We start from the raw sequence: 19,770 nt of genomic DNA, 5'->3' as shown, positions 1-19,770 counted from the left end.
CGAGATATCAATCCCTTAGCGTACCCTTACCAAGTACAATGCTAATAGCAACCAAGTCTCAACCTAAGGTCAAGAACCTTGTAACATCCCGCATTTTTTCGTTAAATTATTTTAACGCCCGTCTTTTTTTTAGATAATATCTTTCGTTATCTAAATTCGTATCTTTCGTTAACTAAAGTTCTTAATATTTCCGTTATTCAATTATAACATCTCCCGTTTATTCTCGCGTATTTAAATTAATTCGTTTGGTTAATTATTCACGCACCCGCTTTTAAACTCGAGGGACTAAAGTTGTTAAGTGGGCAAACTAGTGACTAGGTCAACTAGTCAACCCACCCCTCCCCACAATTCATTTTCATTTCATTTCTTTTCTCTTTTTCTTTCACATATTACTTCCAAATTTGAATCCTTTTCATCTTCTCCACAAATTCATCATCTAAATCAGGATTAGGAAGCTAGCATCAAAACAAATCATACTTTTGGAATCCTCTCTTCATCCTCTACGTTTTGGTACCAATTTCACTACTTCGGGTAAAGTTTCTAAAAACTCTATATTTCTCTAAATTCGTTTTATATACTTGAAATGGTGTTAGTTAGTGTCTATGGCTCGAGTCTAGCATGAATATGTGATTTATTTGCTCGATCTTGTTATTTTGCATAAACTAGCATGAACTTGAAATGGGTGTGTTTAATCTTGAGTTTTGGATGATTAAATGTTGTTTAAATATTAAAGTTCATGTATTAAATGTGTTACTAGCATCGTTAGCTTCATTTTGGTATGTAGGTTGATTTAGAAAAACTTCGTTAGCATGATTGTTGATTTTATGATTTTTGGTTAGGGTTTGATAGACTTAAAACGAACTTTTGATGCATTGAATGCTTGTTGATGTTGTTGATAAGTGTTTAGTTACAATGTATGTTTAATTACCTTCGAAACGGCATATCGTATGTGTAAATTGGATTCCCGAATCACCATTTGCATTTTTGAGCTTGAAACGTTAAATAATGATCATTCGGTGAGATTTTGGTTATTGTAAATGATGTTTTTGTTTAATTAAATGTGTTTAGTTGTATTCCTCGTTAAATTACCTTTCCAACGATATAAGATACGTGTTTTGAATGTTTACGGTTCATTAGTTGTGTTTGAAAGAAGCTTGGTTCGTGCACTTGAAAATTCAGCAACAGCACCTGAAACCAGGGGCCTCACTATAGCGAGCCCTGGTGTGCACAAAATCTCGCTATAGCGAGAAAACCCCTGACCAAACTCAATTTTTGATTTTTGCACTTTCGTTCCCGCTTACTCGCAACTCCGTTTAACATGAAATTTTGCCAACATGCTTATATATGACTACGTTTTTATGTGTAATGGTCGGAAACCCGACCCGACCCCGTTGACTTTGACTTTGACCAAGTTTGACTTTTAGTCAAACTTAACCAAACACTTATGCAATCGTTCTAACTTGCGTTTATACTTATATCTTGCATGAAACTTGACAACGTGACTCACGTGCTATATAATCGAGTCGTAACGAGCCATAGGACTAATTGAACACATTTCGCCCGACCTTGTGTCGTAACCAGTAATTGATACAACTTATTTATTTAGGTCAAGACTAGCATTCGTTCTTGCACACGTTACTTTGTGAAGTACATTTACTTTCGTGCAATCAAGGTGAGATCATAGTCCCACCTTTTCAACAACTTTTACTCTTTAAACTATGGGATGAGAAACATATACGTATTATACTTTTATGCTTTGAACACAAGTATGAAAACAAACATTCTACGTGCGAGTTAGAACAAAAAGGCCTCAATTCAATTATCATTAGTTACACTTGCAGGGTGTAAACGTGAACTTATGTTATGTGATCACATGGGCTTGACAAGCCCTCATTCGGACGGTTCGCTACCGTTAGCAGATGAAATATATTTTTGAGTATATAGTGTAGGTTCTAACACTATGATAACGGGGTACGTGAATAGTTAAGTCTTGATAATTAGGTGCTCCACAAATGAATAACAACTTTGGAATGCAAATGATTTAGATAATCAACGTTATGGAAATACAAAATCTTGTGGTTCAAAAACAACGTTTACAAATACACCTATGATTTCACCAACATTTTTCGTTGACAGTTTTCTATATGTTTCTCAGGTTCATACGTGGCTACTTGATACATGCTTCCGCACACTTTGATTACTTGCTTGGGGTCAAGCATACATGCATACGCTAGTGATAGCACCTTTGGATTCAAACTTAAATGATTACATGCATATGCTATTGATAGCATTCAAAATTTTTCAACTTATATTATGTGGCAAGTTATTTCATTTATACTTGATAACTTTTATAAACTTAAACTCTTTGTCGAATTGTTTGGTAACTTAAAACTTTGCAAGTCATACACGTTTCAAATGAATGCGACATAATTTTGGTCAAACGCGTCTCATTTAGGGACTATGACCACGTAACGAGACCTAAGTTAACGACGTCACCAATGACGTTTTTGCCGGGTCATTACAAACCTGAACAATGAAGACCGAACTAAACGAATCCTTACGGATAACACTTATCACTAAACATCCCTTGTATTGCGTAATACGACCAATACGCAACTATCGTAACATCATAAGCAAACGGCTAAAACCGATAGCGCCCAAAATGACTATGGCAACGCTAATCCCAAGGTGTACAAAATCGACTATTGTCACACCCGTAACAACATGTGAGCGAAACACGGCTATCGCATCACTAATCACACAACATGGTCCTCACGACCCCACCATTGGCGTATAAAACAACTAATAGTTCTCAATACTAACCACATGAAGGCTGGCTGAAACTACACGCGCCTTAGTGAATCCGTACCACACGCGACTCACTACCTTCACCGCAACAACAATCGGGATTGGCCGAACTACACGCGCCCTAGTGAATCCGAACTACACGAGAGTCACTATTCCAATAGAATGACCGCATCCACACGTGTCATTGTGAATCTGAACTACACGCGACTCACTTCCTAAATCTCAACACAGGAATGGTACTCCCATTCCCCACCGGTACTCGCATTTCCCGATAACGTTATACCATACCGATATAACACTTCTCCCAAGGTGAAGTTAGCGGACCAAGTCAACGGCCATAACCCACCAATCACACACATTCTTCTGGCCTCATACAACGAGTAATGTAACATCACGCAGTGCTACACCATAGTGAATTGATAGTGCTCCAAATGAACATATATTTAGTCGCAATATCATCCCAATATGTAAAGTTTTTAGTTGTAATTATTCTATTTTTAAGTTTTAATCGTTTAAATAAATAAATGTGAAGACGAAGCACGAAGATTAAAGAATTGAAGAAAAAGTTTCACTAAAGCCTGAAAAGTGCCACTAAAGCCATAATGCACTCAAAAGTGCCACTAAAAGTGAGTTAAAGACTTGCGCGGATTTTGGGAGTTAAGGAAAATAATTTTTTGTGCAAATTAAAAATTGTAAAACGCAAAGTACACGATATCTACGCGTACGAAAGGACGTTTGAAAATCCGGAACAGAGACATAAACCGAGCATCAACGCGTGAGACAACGGACCTAAAATTATAAGTCAACTATGCACAAGAATATAATATAATATATGTATAATTATATAAAATTAAATATATTATATATATATATATTTAAATAAAGTGTCAGCAAACTAGAAAACAAAGGCATGGCAGCTAAGACAGCTGGCCATGCGATCGCATGACTTCTACACACAAAACCCATGCGATCGCATGGGCTTCAGGATTCCAAAAGTTCTATAAATAGCTCGAGTTTTTGCTGATTTATACACACCTTCACACACCATATATCTCTTACACTCTCTATAATATATATAATTATATATATATATATGTGTGTATATATATATATATATATATATATATATATATATATATATATATATATATTTATAATATAAATTAGTTTAGTTTTATATTAGTTTAGTTTGGGTAATGTAAAGGTTATTTTACGGGTTTTAAAGTCGGAACTCTGTCCCTGTAACACTACGCGATTAATAATCACTGTAAGCTAAATTCTCCCTTTTCAATTATGTATTGTACTTAAGTTATTATTATGCTTATTTGAGTCGAAGTAATCGTGATGTTGGACTAAATATTAAGACAGGGTTATTGGGCTTTGGACCATAATTGGGGTTTGGACAAAAGACCGACACTTGTGGAAATTGGACTATGGGCTATTAATGGGCTTTATATTTGATTAACTAAATGATATCTTGTTAATTTAATATAGAGATTTAGATTTATAATTCGATGTATCTATATATAACCACATACGCTTGACTGGGTACGGTGAGTGAGATATTTATAAATACTAATAATTATTCATTTGACCGAATACGGGGATGGATTAATAGTCAATGGACTCATTAAAACAGAGGTGGATTACATTCAAGGAAAATTGGTGTAATTGTTAATAAAGTATTAAAACCTTGGGTTACACGCGGTCGATAACCTAGTGTAATCATTAACAATGTATTAAAACCTTATTACAGTTTAAGTCCCCAATTAGTTGGAATATTTGACTTCGGGTATAAGGTTAATTTGGCGAAGACCCTCGCACTTTATAATTATGACCGCTGGACTCTTATGGACAAAACCAGATGGACTTATCAAATAATCCAGGACAAAGAACAATTAACTCAGGGTAATAAATTAAAATCAAAACGTCAAACATCATGAGTACGGAAGTTTAAATAAGCATAATATATTTTATTCTATATTTCCTCGTACTTTTATTTATTGTCATTTTAATTATTCTTATTTATTTTATCGTTAGTTAAATATCGTCATTTACTTTACGCTTCGCTTAAAATATAAAATCGACAAACCAGTCATTAAACGGTAAAACCCCCCTTTTATAATAATAATAATAATTGTAATATATATTTATATTTTGTACAAATATAGTTATATAAAAATATAGTGTAAAATAAGCCGTCTCCCTGTGGAACGAACTGGACTTACTAAAAACTATACTACTCTACAATTAGGTACACTTCCTATAGTGTTGTAGCAAGGTTTAGGTATATCCTATCTGTAAATAAATTATATAAAACTTGTGTAATATTTCTTCATATTTCGTAGTAAAATATAATAGTATTTTCGTATACACCGCTGCACACATCAAGTATTTTTGGCGCCGCTGCCGGGGAATCGGCGAAACGCTATATTTTCTTTTTAAAAATATAATTTATAAAAAATAAAAAAAATATATAAAACATTAAAAATAAAAAATAAATAAATATATATATATATATTTTTAAAAGTTTGTTTAAAATATATAAAATTATAAAGTATTTCTATTTCTATTTCTATTTTAGTTTTTAAAATATAAGTTTTTTTATTTATATTTTATATAAATCAGAAAAAAACTGATATTGGGCCAAGCCTAATTTAAGCCCAAAACAATCCTGGACTGCTATACCATGCGATCGCATGAGGGAAAGGCAGGAAACCCATGCGATCACATGGTGTGATCTGACAGCAAACCTTAAATTCATTTATTACGCAGTAGGGTTTAATATAATTATTATTATCTAATTAGGGTTTATTTATTTAATATATTTACTTCTACTTTTAATATTAATTTGAAATTTCAAGTTTTATTATTACTATTAATTATATAGATTAATACTTTTATATAAATAATATAAAAATAATATTTTTATAAAATTTATATTTTTATCATTTTAGTTATAATTTGTATTTTTATCGTTTATTTCGTAATATTTGTCGTTCGTAATTAGTTTTAAGTTAGTTTTTGCCATAGTTATTTTTATACTTCTAAGATTTTTAGGCTTTGCCGTAAAATCCCTTAAGTGTTTTTTCTTTAGATTAAGATTTAGGCGCTTTAGAATTTTGCGACGTATTTAATAGATTTTAGTGCCTTATAAGTACTTGCCGTTTTCGAAATAGAATTCCTTTTAAGCCTTAATACCTTTAGGCGCAACTTTTTAGATTTAGTTTTTAGACTTTTAAGTTTCGACGCTTTACTTTCTTATTTTTATTTTTCAACTTTTTGTTTTTTGACGTTTGTTTTTCGACTTCTTATTTTTCGACGCTCTTTTTCGTTTCTACGCGCTAGTTTTAGGACATAGAATTTTTAATCTTTAAATTTCGACGAAAAATTATTGTAAGCAATTAAATTAATTGACGTCAATTTTCTGGTTCGTAGTAATAGTTGGATTTGTTAGTGGCGAGTTGTGGGCTTCCGATTTAAAGGGTCCTGGCTACCTGCTGCATCTATTGGCTATTCGAAACGTGGGCAAAAGCAGAAAAGTCTATTAATTTGATAACTTATATAATTTTTAGTTTTATATCTAATAGGATAATTAGTGAATGCACCACATTGTAGCTAAAATTTGGCCATCGCAATAAAATGGAAAATTTTGAAAACAAGGCCATGGAAACTCTTTTTGAAATCTAAAATCAATTAAATCAATACTCTCAAACGAGTGTTGATGACAATTCGTTCGGTCAAACTTGGATCACGAATGACGAAACAATAACTGGTTGTGAAATCTGTGGAGATTATCACTCAACATGGGAATGTTATTATTACGTTCCTATGGAAAATTATGCACCCATGGAACCTGAGTGGAATGATTATGAGGAATACAATTCTAATTGGGATTATTCCCAAGAATATATCCAAACTCAACAACCAGAAGACGAGAAAAATTATGTGTCTGAAATTTTTTTAGATTATATGAAAATCAAACTCGAAGAACTTAACGCTCAAAATGAACAAATAAGAGAGTTTGCAAATTGGCAAGCTGAAACTTTATCAGACTACACACCTGTTGATCTGAAGAGTCATGTACAAGAAAATATCATATCATCAAATTTTGATGAATTCGAGAGCTCTGAAATCACCAATTATCCCGATGATACTTTATATTCAGTTTTACCAATTTCACAACATATCGACACATTAGCCTCTACCGACGAAATCATTGATCCTTCAATGGATGAAGAAGAAGTAAGGGTGACAAATTGGTACTCTTGGGGAAACGATAACGTTGAAAATTTTACCCCCGAGACCAAAGTGGTGGGACCGATAAGAACCGTTAATGAAGAAGAATTTGTTTCGATCCCGAAATTCACCATTCCACAACTTTCCAACCCAATATTCTCAATAGACGAGTCATCTACCGAAGATGAACTACGAGCTATAATAGATAATGACACCTCGAATTTCACCCAATTGGGTAATAGAGGTGAAACCTTTGATCCCTAGAATGAACGGAAGGAAATGATAAGAATTGTCCACCCTATAGAAATATGTATGTCGGTGTATAAGGATCCATTTGACCAAGAACCAGAAAAGAGACATATCCATTTACTAAAAGCTACACTTAAAAAAGAATTAAGTAGTGACGATCGGGTGGGTCTAAACTTTAAACCCATTGATATATTATACACCACTCGAGATGTAAATAACTGGCTCACTATTTTAATTCATGGAACTTATTCTACCGATTTCACATGTCGTCAGCTAAGTGTGGGAAAGTCTAACCCCACTTAACGTTAAATTCGGGGTTCGGGTTAGTGCATAACTCGTTAATAAAAATGCATGATAAAACAGGGTAAAACAGCGCATTTTCAAAAAATTAGCAAACAGTTCAGAAAAGCAACCATTTTTGAAGAAAAATATATGTGATAAAACAACAAAAGTAATGAACGATGAGGCGCGCCATCTATCATTCGACGAGCTTTGTAATTACAAACTGGGTATTTTTAATCACTTTACTACACTAATCACCCTCATGAATTTATTATTATAGTCTGATTTCATGCAAATGAGGGCATTGCATGATCTCAAGTGTGGGGAAGGGTTATAAATTCTCTCAGGTTTGCACTTGGTTTATTTGCCAAATTTTGTAAAAATTTGAAAAATTTTCAACTAAATGAATTCAAAATCATGTTTATACATATTTATGAACGATAAAAACTAGGTGTTAATACCGAAATTATAGTTACCTCGGAAATGACTTAAATTGAGAAACAACCTAAAATGCTTGAATTCATTTAAAATGGGAAAGAGAAGAATAAAAAGGCAAAGATAGAAATAAATAAAAGCCAAGTGTGGGGAGAATATACCAAGTTATTCAATTAAAAACTATCTATCACATGTTTCTGTAAAGTTATTGCAGGTGCTTTTGTTTTGAACAAAATTAACTGTTTTACCCGGTAAATTGTAATATAAATGGAAGAAAAGATGGATCTACATGATGAATCATTTCTATCATTAAAATGAAGTAAAGTCTTCAGAAAAAGACACGCGCTTCTTGATTTAGGTCAGGAAGTTGTCATCCAGACCAGCTGTAGGTTGACGAAAAATCTAGAAAAGTCATCTCTAAAATCAGCAGGAAATCCACGGACCTCAGCATCAAACAGGGTCGCCAAGTGGTCAGACTTATCCTAACCATGAGAGGATCTGTCTTGTAAAATGGGGAGGGCGCCGTGCAAATTAGCTTGATAAGACTAATGAATCAGATCCCCAGAAAGAATAATCTCCTTAAAGATTAAAAATCAGCTTTTAAGCCTGATATTACTCAATCCTTGAGATTGACCTTAAAGATTGAGAATTCAAACTCATGGAATTCGATGATATCTAAACTCGAGCTTGAACGAGAAAATATTTTGATCAAAATTACAAACCGATTTGTTTTCTGAAAATCCATTTTCAATACGTTCATTACCATTGAACGTAAAATCCTGAGAATTCACCTGGAATTCATTAGGTCACCTGAACCAAATCGGGTATCAACCGTAAGAACGGTGGTTGCATAGCATGGTTGAAGAAAGGACCTTGTGCTAGACCGAAAAATTATAGGGTGATCTTTACTATTTCTCCCACAAAAGATAGTAATTGCATCTGACACGTTGTAGACCATGAACATCTGCATGTCATTAGACATTGCCTTAACAGTTGCTTGTTCAACGCTTTCCTTTACAACCGGACGGTAGTTTACCGAAAGGTAATATACGGAGCAAGTATACTGGACGTGTTGCTTTCCTAATACAAGGTTAGCAAGTGGGTGACACAAAACCGCAAGTTTTGAACTAAAATTTTCAAATCTGAAACCCACAAAAATATTTTGCAACATCGGTGAAGGGTTATTCCGGAAAACTTATCTAGGGTAAAAGCTAGAATGGATTTTCAAAATATCAAATGTTTTCATAAAGATCCAATTTCCTTAATGGATCTAAATTTTCATAGTCATGTGGGACTGTACACCACATCATTACTATCATTGTTTATACGCCGTATCAAAATCACTGATGTATAAAGTGTGGGAATAAAAAAGTGATTCGAGTGAAGTGTGATTTAATTTCAAGTTCTGTATTGCTTGAGGACAAGCAACTTTCAAGTGTGGAGATATTTGATAGTGCTCCAAATGAACATATATTTAGTCGCAATATCATCCCAATATGTAAAGTTTTTAGTTGTAATTATTCTATTTTTAAGTTGTAATCATTTAAATAAATAAATATGAAGACGAAGCATGAAGATTAAAGAATTGAAGAAAAAGTTCCACTAAAGCCTGAAAAGTGCCACTAAAGCCATAATGCACTCAAAAGTGCCACTAAAAGTGAGTTAAAGACTTGCGCGGATTTTGGGAGTTAAGGAAAATAATTTTTTGTGCAAATTACAAATTGCAAAACGCAAAGTACAAGATATCTACGCGTACGAAAGGACGTTTGAAAATCCGGAATCGAGACATAAATCGAGCATCAACGCGTGAGACAACAGACCTAAAATTACAAGTCAACTATGCACAAGAATATAATATATATATATATATATATATAATTATATAAAATTATATATATTATATATATATTTAAATAAAGTGTCGGCAAACTAGAAAACAAAGGCATGGCAGCTGAGACAACTGGCCATACGATCGCATGACTTCTACACACAAAGCCCATGCGATCGCATGGGCTTCAGGATTCCAAAAGTTCTATAAATAGCTCGTGTTTCTGCCGAGTTATACACACCTTCACACACCATATATCTCTTACTCTCTCTCTCTCTCTCTCTCTCTATATATATATATATATATATATATATATATATATTTATAATATAAATTAGTTTAGTTTTATATTAGTTTAGTTTGGGTAATGTAAAGGTTATTTTACGGGTTTTAAGGTCGGAACTCTGTCCCTGTAACACTACGCGATTAATAATCACTGTAAGCTAAATTCTCCCTTTTCAATTATGTATTGTACTTAAGTTATTATTATGCTTATTTGAGCCTAAGTAATCGTGATGTTGGACTAAATATTAAGACGGGGTTATTGGGCTTTGGACCATAATTGGGGTTTGGACAAAAGACCGACACTTGTGGAAATTGGACTATGGACTATTAATGTGCTTTATATTTGATTAACTAAATGATATCTTGTTAATTTAATATAGAGATTTATAATTCGACGTATCTATATATAACCACATACGCTTGACTGGGTACGGTGAGCGGGATATTTATAAATACTAATAATTATTCATTTGACCGGACACATGGATGGATTAATAGTCAATGGACTCATTAAAACAGGGGTGGATTACATTCAAGGGAAATTGGTGTAATTGTTAATAAAGTATTAAAACTTTGGGTTACACGCAGTCGATAACCTGGTGTAATCATTAACAATGTATTAAAACCTTATTACAGTTTAAGTCCCCAATTAGTTGGAATATTTGACTTCGGGTATAAGGTTAATTTGGCGAAGACCCTCGCACTTTATAATTATGACCGATGGACTATTATGGACAAAACCAGATGGACTTATCAAATAATCCATGACAAAGAACAATTAACCCAGGGTAATAAATTAAAATCAAAACGTCAAACATCATGAGTACGGAAGTTTAAATAAGCATAATATATTTAATTTTATATTTCCTCGTACTTTTATTTATTGTCATTTTAATTATTGTTATTTATTTTATCGTTAGTTAAATATCGTCATTTACTTTACGCTTCGCTTAAAATATAAAATCGACAAACCAGTCATTAAATGGTAAAACCCCCTTTTATAATAATAATCATTGTAATATATATTTATATTTTGTACAAATATAGTTATATAAAAATATAGTGTAAAATAAGCCGTCTCCTTGTGGAACGAACCGGACTTACTAAAAATTATACTACTCTACAATTAGGTACACTGCCTATAGTATTGTAGCAAGGTTTAGGTATATCCTATCTGTAAATAAATTATATAAAACTTGTGTAATATTTCTTCATATTTCGTAGTAAAATATAATAGTATTTTCGTATACACCACTACACACATCATGAATCCTAACGGAATACACTAACCATCCACCCCAAACAACAAGTATATACTCATACTTAGGAACATTCCACTCACTTGGAAATCCTTGCACACGCATCACACGTACGTGTACACAACGCCACCACAATCGAGCAAGAACCACCTATATCGCACATAGGCACAAAACAATAATTCTCTAGAAGAGAATCCGGCACACACATCCCTTAACCGAGGGATTTCACCTTGCTCATCAAACACGTCCATTTATCTTCCAAAGAGTTTCACCGCATTACCACCTTGGTGGTAATCTAAATCCAAAGCCATAGGTACAATTTATTCCAAACCGTACCTTTATTACAATCGACCAACATAGGTCTCAATGCTAGCTCTGAATCCATACGAGCATCGCCCAATATCACACACTAGAACATCTTCGTTCGAGTGTACAAACTCCCTTACTTAGAACTCTGTTCCGTAACCACATCATCGAGATAAAAGTATCTCACAACCACAAACATCACAATACCTTGCTCTAACCTTGAGCATACGAAGGATTTTGGATTATCCTTCGCTACTTTAACCGAAGTAAATACCATACCGTACAAGTATCACTCTAGCAATCACTGAGTTGCTATCACTTGTAACTTCCACACCGTCACTCACGCACCTAAGGGTTTCTTACCGGCACCCTAAGTACAAAGTAACCGCAATACCATCGGAGTCGAATACCACGCTAGTAGGTATGAAAGAGGCACCTAATGCTGTGTCACATAGACTCCATTACCAACATGTATCGAGATCAAACACTCGATCTCTAAGGTTCCATCTACCCGATGAACCTCATTTTTCACCATCCCCAACACAAAAGCGAACACGCTCTTAACAACCGAACACCAAAGCCCATTCCCATGGCTTGGTAGAAACATTTCCCAACACTAAGGAATGCTTGGTTGCACCAAGTCTTACGCCCTTCGTCCGTCAATCCAAACGCCGCCGTATGGTAATCTCATTAGGAATGTCACCCATAACAATAATATGCACAACACAATTCAATTAACAAACCCGAACGCATCGGCACATAAATAAATAACCAAAGGACATATTTATTAAAACGAAAAGTACTTTAACGTCTTCTCGCCACACCCGTCCCCGCTAACTCGGGACACTCTGACTTACGATGTCCTTCTCTTTGGCAATTGAAGCACACCGTGCCATCGCCCTTTGGCACCAAACATTCCCAAGACTTGTGACCCCTCACGCCACAATTGTAACACCTAGATGCACTAGAATCCGATATACTCGTCCGTATACCACTCGTGCTCACACTTGCACCCTTAGTTCTCTTACTTGGAGCACTATATGAAACAACCCTTCTATTACTTGAAGGTTTACCTGTTATCGATTACGAATGCAACTCGAATCCCCTAGCCACGACGAATAACTCCGCGAACGAGTTCACTTGACCAAGGCTAATCTTGCCCCGTAAGTCATCATTCAAAGTTCGATAGAAATTTCCCATCAACAAACTATCTCATCCTTTATACTCCGGGAAAAAACGAGCCTTCGCCAAAAAGGTCGTCTTGAGAGTATTCAAATCCATAGAACCTTGCTGCAAATTTCGCAACTCATCACGCAATTCTGACAAATAGGCTTGAGTCCGGAACTCCTCGAAGAATTCCTTCTTAAAATCGTCCCATAAACAATATCGATCTTACCATCCAACCAATCTTTCGCCCTACCCCACAACAAGCTAGTAGCGAGTCTTGTCCTCTTCTCGGGAGGGCATTCAATAGTGCAAAAACACCCTTCGACATCCGAGATCCATGTTGTGCTTACCAAAGGATCCGGTTTCCCGTCATACATCGGAGGTTTAGTCCTCATGAAGCTATTAAGACAACGCTCCATTTCACTACTACTCCGAAATTCGGAATACATCTTGTACATTTCTTCTCGAAACACAATCATTTGCCCCGCCACAGCGGCCGTAACTCTAGTGTTAAACTTATCGTCGCTCGCCTCGATCCTGTTTCTCGTCGCCATTCTAAAGAATGCAAAACGATTATTCCACGAACGTATAAAACCACCCGCATAACACCGCCCTATCTTGCTAAACACTCGTCGTACGTCACTTGTTAGACACAATTTGCACCCGTAATAAGGTTTGCAAGTCCTTAGTACGCGCACACGCCGTATCAACTTATTAGTACAACGACCGCCTCGCTCGATGATATAACCAAAACCACAAAAATTCTACTCGATAATAACACACGCAAGAAAATAATATCACAACACAAGCCACAATCCTAGTTAGTTCACCTATACATGTAACAACCCGACTTTTTCGACTTACTTTTGTGCTTGTTACTTTCACGAAACTGCGTATTTGTGCGTACTGTGTTGGTTTATATTCGGGGTTCTTATTTCATGATTAATTACTTTCGTTAATACCATACAACGTGCCATTAAGTACTTAGTTACTTAACTTGATCCCCGAATGCTTTTATGACCGTTAGTGTCACTTGACGTTTAGAACGATCTATGTTTTGGTACACGTTTAACTTTTGTCGTAATTAGAATATTACGACTACATAATACTAATTGTTATTTCCTAATAACAATTACTTGGGTTATTGGTTGCTTAATTACGCTTAGTAATTTACTTATGCTCACTAGTTAGTCTTGTTGGACTTTAGCCCACCCTACTTTAGCTAATAGACCATTTAATTAGCTCAAATTTAAATGGATTATGACCCATTAAGATGTAGGACAAAAACCCATTTATAAGAGCCAACATACTAGCATTTTTGTTAACCATTATCACAAATGTTGCATGAGATCCTAACAATAAGCACCACCTTTAGACCACCACTAACCAAAAAGCAAAAAGGTGTCCCCTTGTCCCCTCCCCCCCAAACCCCACGGCCACCACCACCCATCACCACTATAAATACCAAGCTATTCTCATCCATTTTACACTTGATCTCATCCTCATTTTACACACGCTTACTCTCTAATTTTCTCTCTAGTCTTTCTCACTCTAAAAATTGTAAGTTTTAAATTTTCTTCTTCTTCTTCTTCTTCTTCTTCTTCTTCTTCTTCTTCTTCTTCTCTAAATCATGACATCATCATCATCTTTATAAGATCAAGCTTGTTAGCTTTTTGATCTTGTTATATCTTGTAGATTCAAACTTTGATTTGCATCCTTCAAGAACATTAAAGATTCAAGCTTTCTAGCTTTGAATCTTCATTACTTTGATGGATCTAAGCCTTATAGCTTAAGATCACTTTATTTTTATTAAAAGATCAAAACTTGTATTTATGATCTTCACGAAACTTGAAGATCTAGCTTCATGCTTTAAAGATCTTCAAGAACATTCAAGATTCAAGCTTTCTAGCTTTGAATCTTCATTACTTTTGTTGGATCTAAGTTTTCTAACTTCTGATCTCTTTTAATTTGTTAAAAGATCAAAACTTATGTTTATGATCTTCATGGAACTTGAAGATCTAGCCTTTTGCTTTGAAGATCTTCAAGAACATAAAAGATTCAAGCTTTCTAGTTTTGAAATCTCACAACTTTTGTTAAAAGGATCCAAGCTCTCTAGCTTAGGGTTCCATTACTTTGTTTAATCAAATTTATGTACTTACTTGTTTGATTGAATGAAAGTTTGTAGCTTTAGTTGTAGATAGAACTTGTATTTGTGTTAAGACTAAGAACGTGATGTAACCTTGGTTCATCATCCTTCTAAAACTCTTAAGTGAGTTGTATTCTTGCTTAGTCTTGACATTGTGTGTTGATGGTTGAAACTTGGTCAAAGTGATGCTAAAACATCAAAGAGTTGTACACTTGAAGCTTACATGCATCAAGGATGAGAACCGTGATGAGCATCAAGCACCAAGAAACCCACCGGAGCACTTGTTTGCTGTTTTTCAGGGTCTGATTAGACACCTAGGACTTCTGGAAAATTGATTTTCAGATATTTCGGTTTGAGTAGATGACTTTTTGTTCAAGACTAGCCTAAATCCGATATACGGTTTAGGATTTATAGCCTTTCGAAAGTCACTACGCCTTTGTAACGACGTGCTGAAAATTCTGACCTACTCACGCTTGAACCGTCACCACGGTCAAACAATATTGAGTTAGGATCTGAAAATTGGATAGCGGTTAGAGGACTCACATATGAAGACTTAGCCACTGACCACGCATCTTTTCGGTTTGTATATAGGTCGTAGCAGCTGTCCGAAGTCAGCCGTTGTTTCGATCTCTATTCTTGTTGAAAACTTACTTTAGCTTTTACGAATGATGATGATGATGATGATACTTAAGACTTAATTTATTCACTTTAAACTTTTGGGGACAATATACTGACTTAGTGACCTTTGACTTAGGTTGACAACCTTTCGGACCGACTTACTACCTGCATACTTTTCATATCGACTTTTACCGCACATTCACTGTGAGTTATAGCTTCCCTTTTTACTTTACTATTTTTAGGACTGAGAATACATGCGCTTTTTATGTTTTACATACTAGACACGAGTACTTAAACTTTATATATGTGTGGGTGACATAACGGCACAAATATTCCCCTTAGCTTGGTAACGTTTAGTCATTGGTTTATGAACCGGTGAGCGCGAATCTTAGATATGGATCCATAGGGTTTGACATCCCCACTCGGGCTAGTTGCGCTAGCATTCAACGGGTGTTTAATACTTCATAAACAGACGCACTTGCCAAGTGTACTTTTAGGGGGTAATATTACGTTAAGTTAGTTACCGGGTGCCCACGGATAAGCATATACTTTTCATACTGTTTGAATACGAAATCTCATGGTCTACATTACATTACCGATTACAAACATACTATAGCTCACCAACATTCATGTTAACCTTTTAAGCGTGTATTTCTCAGGTGCTTAGACGTTGTTGCTTCCGTTGTTAGACTTGCTGTCTTGGTGTTATAGACTTGCTGTTACAGACTCGCTGTGTTAGACTTCCGCTGCATTACTTAGAGATGTCTCAATCATGGAACTTTTATTTTGCATTCGCAACTTATGTTATTTTGAATAATGGCTTTGTAACGACCTTTGTGTCACGTTATCTTTTGTAAAATGTTATCCTTTCATGAATGTAAAACTTGTTTTAAAACATCATATAATATTATACCGTGTAATCGACCTGTTGTTGATGATCCGTACATGATGGTTTTGTACGGGGCGTCACATTTGGTATCAGAGCATTGGTTGTAGGGAATTAGGTTGCATTAATGAGTCTTGACCGAGCCGAGTAGGATTCGCTAATAGGACTAATCTACAACTTGCTTGTTTACTTATGTGTGCGGAACTGCTGCATGCTACTGTATTATACTACTGCTTGCTACTGCTTACCTTTACTGCTGTGTGAACTTCCTGTATGCTACTGCATGCTACCATCTGCCTTTGATTGCATGTTACTTTTGTTTGATATTGTTACGATTGCCATGCTATGTACTGCTAGGATGTTGTAGTGCCTGACTACGTGCTTGCTATATGTCTTACTGACATGGAAAAAGTTATTTTTCCTTGTTCAGATGTCGGACATGCCGCCCATGACCTTTGACTTTGAGAGTGACTCAGATTCGTCTTTTGGAGATAGTAGACTTGCGCTTGACCTAATGGACATCTCAGACGGAGACGAGGATCCCGAGGAAATTCCAGCTCCACCCAGCCCTAGACTCCTGGGGCCACAGCACCATTCCGGTGGTACTGTGATTCCTGGAGGAGACGGGGACGGTCCATTCAGTAACGAGCGTGGACATTGGGTTAGACGCACCACTGACGGACGTGTCTTACCGATTACACCTGGCAGATATCAACTTATGATCACCGGCCAGACGCTTTCTCCTGCCCGTGATGTACCTGCACTACCTTCAGACGATTCAGATGGATCATCATCCGACGACACCAGTGAGGAGGATCCCGAGGAAGATTCTAAGGAGGACCCCGAGGAGGAGCCCGTGCAGCCACCCTTGACCCCGTCGAAGAAGCGGTACCACTTCGATGGTATTGTTATTCCAGGGGTTAATGGAGGTAAGCCGTTCGTGAATGCACATGGACAGTTGGTTAGGGTCACAACCCGTAAGCGGGTTGTACCGTATCCTGCCGATCCATTTGTGTGTAAGCACGCCCGTTCAGTGCCGTCTACTTCTAGTACTACATCCGCATCATCTGGACCATCTGCACCACCTGCACCATCTGCACCACCCACCATCGAGGAGCTGATGAGGGAAGTGCATGCCCTCCGTGCTTGGGTAACTGAGCTCGAGGACCAGATGACCCACCTGATGGACATCATTTACTCACCATCACCCTAGGACTGTTGTATTGGATTTCTTTATGTATCCCATTAGTAGTTTCCCATTTTTCATTTATGTATTGTACGAACCTTATGTTGTTGTATGCAATTTTCTTACTATGAATGGAATTACTGTTGTTGATTTATTGTACGACGTTTTATTACATGTTGGCTTTTGTGCTATCTGTTGCTATTTTCCATGCTTAGTTAACGTGTATTGTGTTGCTTCCATGTTGTTTACCTTATGCCGTGACGTTGTTAGTTAATGGATTTTGACTTAAGTCGAAACTTTTGTTTGGAAGATCGATGACTAATGGAAAAGGTCCAAGGGAAATGCCCACAATAGCATAGATTGAGGAGATGATAGTCGCTCGAGTAGCCGCAGTTATGGCGAATGCCAACCCCCAAGCTCCAACGGCTAACCAGAACATCCAGAATGGGTGCACTTTCAAGGAATTTCAGAATTGTAAGCCCCACAATTTCAGTGGAACAGAAGGGCCAGTTGGGCTGACGAGATGGTTTGAGAATTTGGAATCTGTATTCCGTGTGAGTAAGTGTTCCGAAGTGAATAAGACCAAGTTCGCGTCGTGTACGCTGTCGGATGGCGCTTTGACTTGGTGGAATACGTTAGCCCAGGCTTAGGGAATTGACGAAGCTTATGCTACACCATGGGAGGAGTTTAAGAGGGCTATGATTGAGGAATACTGCCCCAGAACCGAAATTCATAAAATGGAAGCGAAAGTTTGGGAACTAAAAGTTGTAGGATGACCTTGATGGCTATAATCGAAGGTACTTGGAGTTAGCTTTAAGGTGCCCCACAATGGTTACTCTGGAGTACAAACGGATGGAGAGGTATTTGTGGGGACTCCCCAAGGATATTCAGGGAAATGTCACTTCTTCGAAACCAACAAATGTCCCGGAAGCTATGCGCATGGCGCATACCCTGATGAATCAAATTACCCGCCAAGAGCCAGAGAAGGCTAAATCAGAATCGGGAGCTAGTAATGGGAAACGTAAGTGGGACGACAACAAGGGAAAAGGTTTTGATCAAAACCCAGCTAAGAGGTATGAGAATTTTAAGGGAAACAACTACTGGAGGAACCCTAACCCGAACCCTAGCTCTAACCCTAAATACAAAGGTACCCTTCCTCAGTGTAAGAGATGCTACAAGCATCACATTGGACACTGCAACGTAGTGTGTGCTACTTGGATGCTCCGGTATGTGCTATTTGATTATAATTGTGTGGCGTGCTTTGTTATTATATATATATATATATATATATATATATATATATATATATATATATATATATATTGACCAAAATGCCCTCACTTCCCTTTAAAATTGCGAAATTCGGAACCAGTCACCCAGTATTGCCGCGCCGCGGCCCTCTTTCTTCATGCCGCGAGATTGTGCATGGTCTGGTGGTTGTTTTGACGTGCCTCCTGATCCTGAATCCTTTGGATTGTCGCGCCGCGCCTTATTCCTCCGCGTCGCGACCCATCAGCCACTTTGCCACCTTTCGTGTATTAGACTCCTACCTCTCGTACACGCTTAGAATTCTTCATTCGTGCAACGTACATGCACTTTAGAACACATATAACAACCTTTCGATCACTCTCGTACTCTATTTACGTACATGCAACATATATACATACTCGATACACATATATATTCTTTATACGTCGTACGAATAAAAGGGTCTTACAGCACATGAAACACAACGATCGGGTACCCCAACAACCTAATAATGTGATGGTCGACTCCAAACCTCAATAAACATTCGAAAATAATCAACAGCAATCCTCCACAAAGTAATACCAAATCGAATCAAGAACTACTGTATCACTTCCAATAAACCACATCTCACAACAACCATGACTCATAACAAGATGCTACATGTCATAAGTTTATGTTACCAGAAATTACCAACAAATTAATGGGTGTAGAGAAACACCCTTGAAAACGTAAAATCACAAAAATCTGAAGGAAATAAAGGTTGTGAAGAGCGGGACAGCATGTAGTTGTTGAGTTAAAAAGTCAGTGGCTTCATAGAAAGATCGTCGA

The sequence above is a fragment of the Rutidosis leptorrhynchoides genome, chromosome 9, assembly GCF_046630445.1.
Source record: "Rutidosis leptorrhynchoides isolate AG116_Rl617_1_P2 chromosome 9, CSIRO_AGI_Rlap_v1, whole genome shotgun sequence".
Classification (NCBI taxonomy): domain Eukaryota; kingdom Viridiplantae; phylum Streptophyta; class Magnoliopsida; order Asterales; family Asteraceae; genus Rutidosis; species Rutidosis leptorrhynchoides.
The sequence above is the reverse complement of the archived record's forward strand: the minus strand, read 5'-3'. Positions refer to the sequence as shown.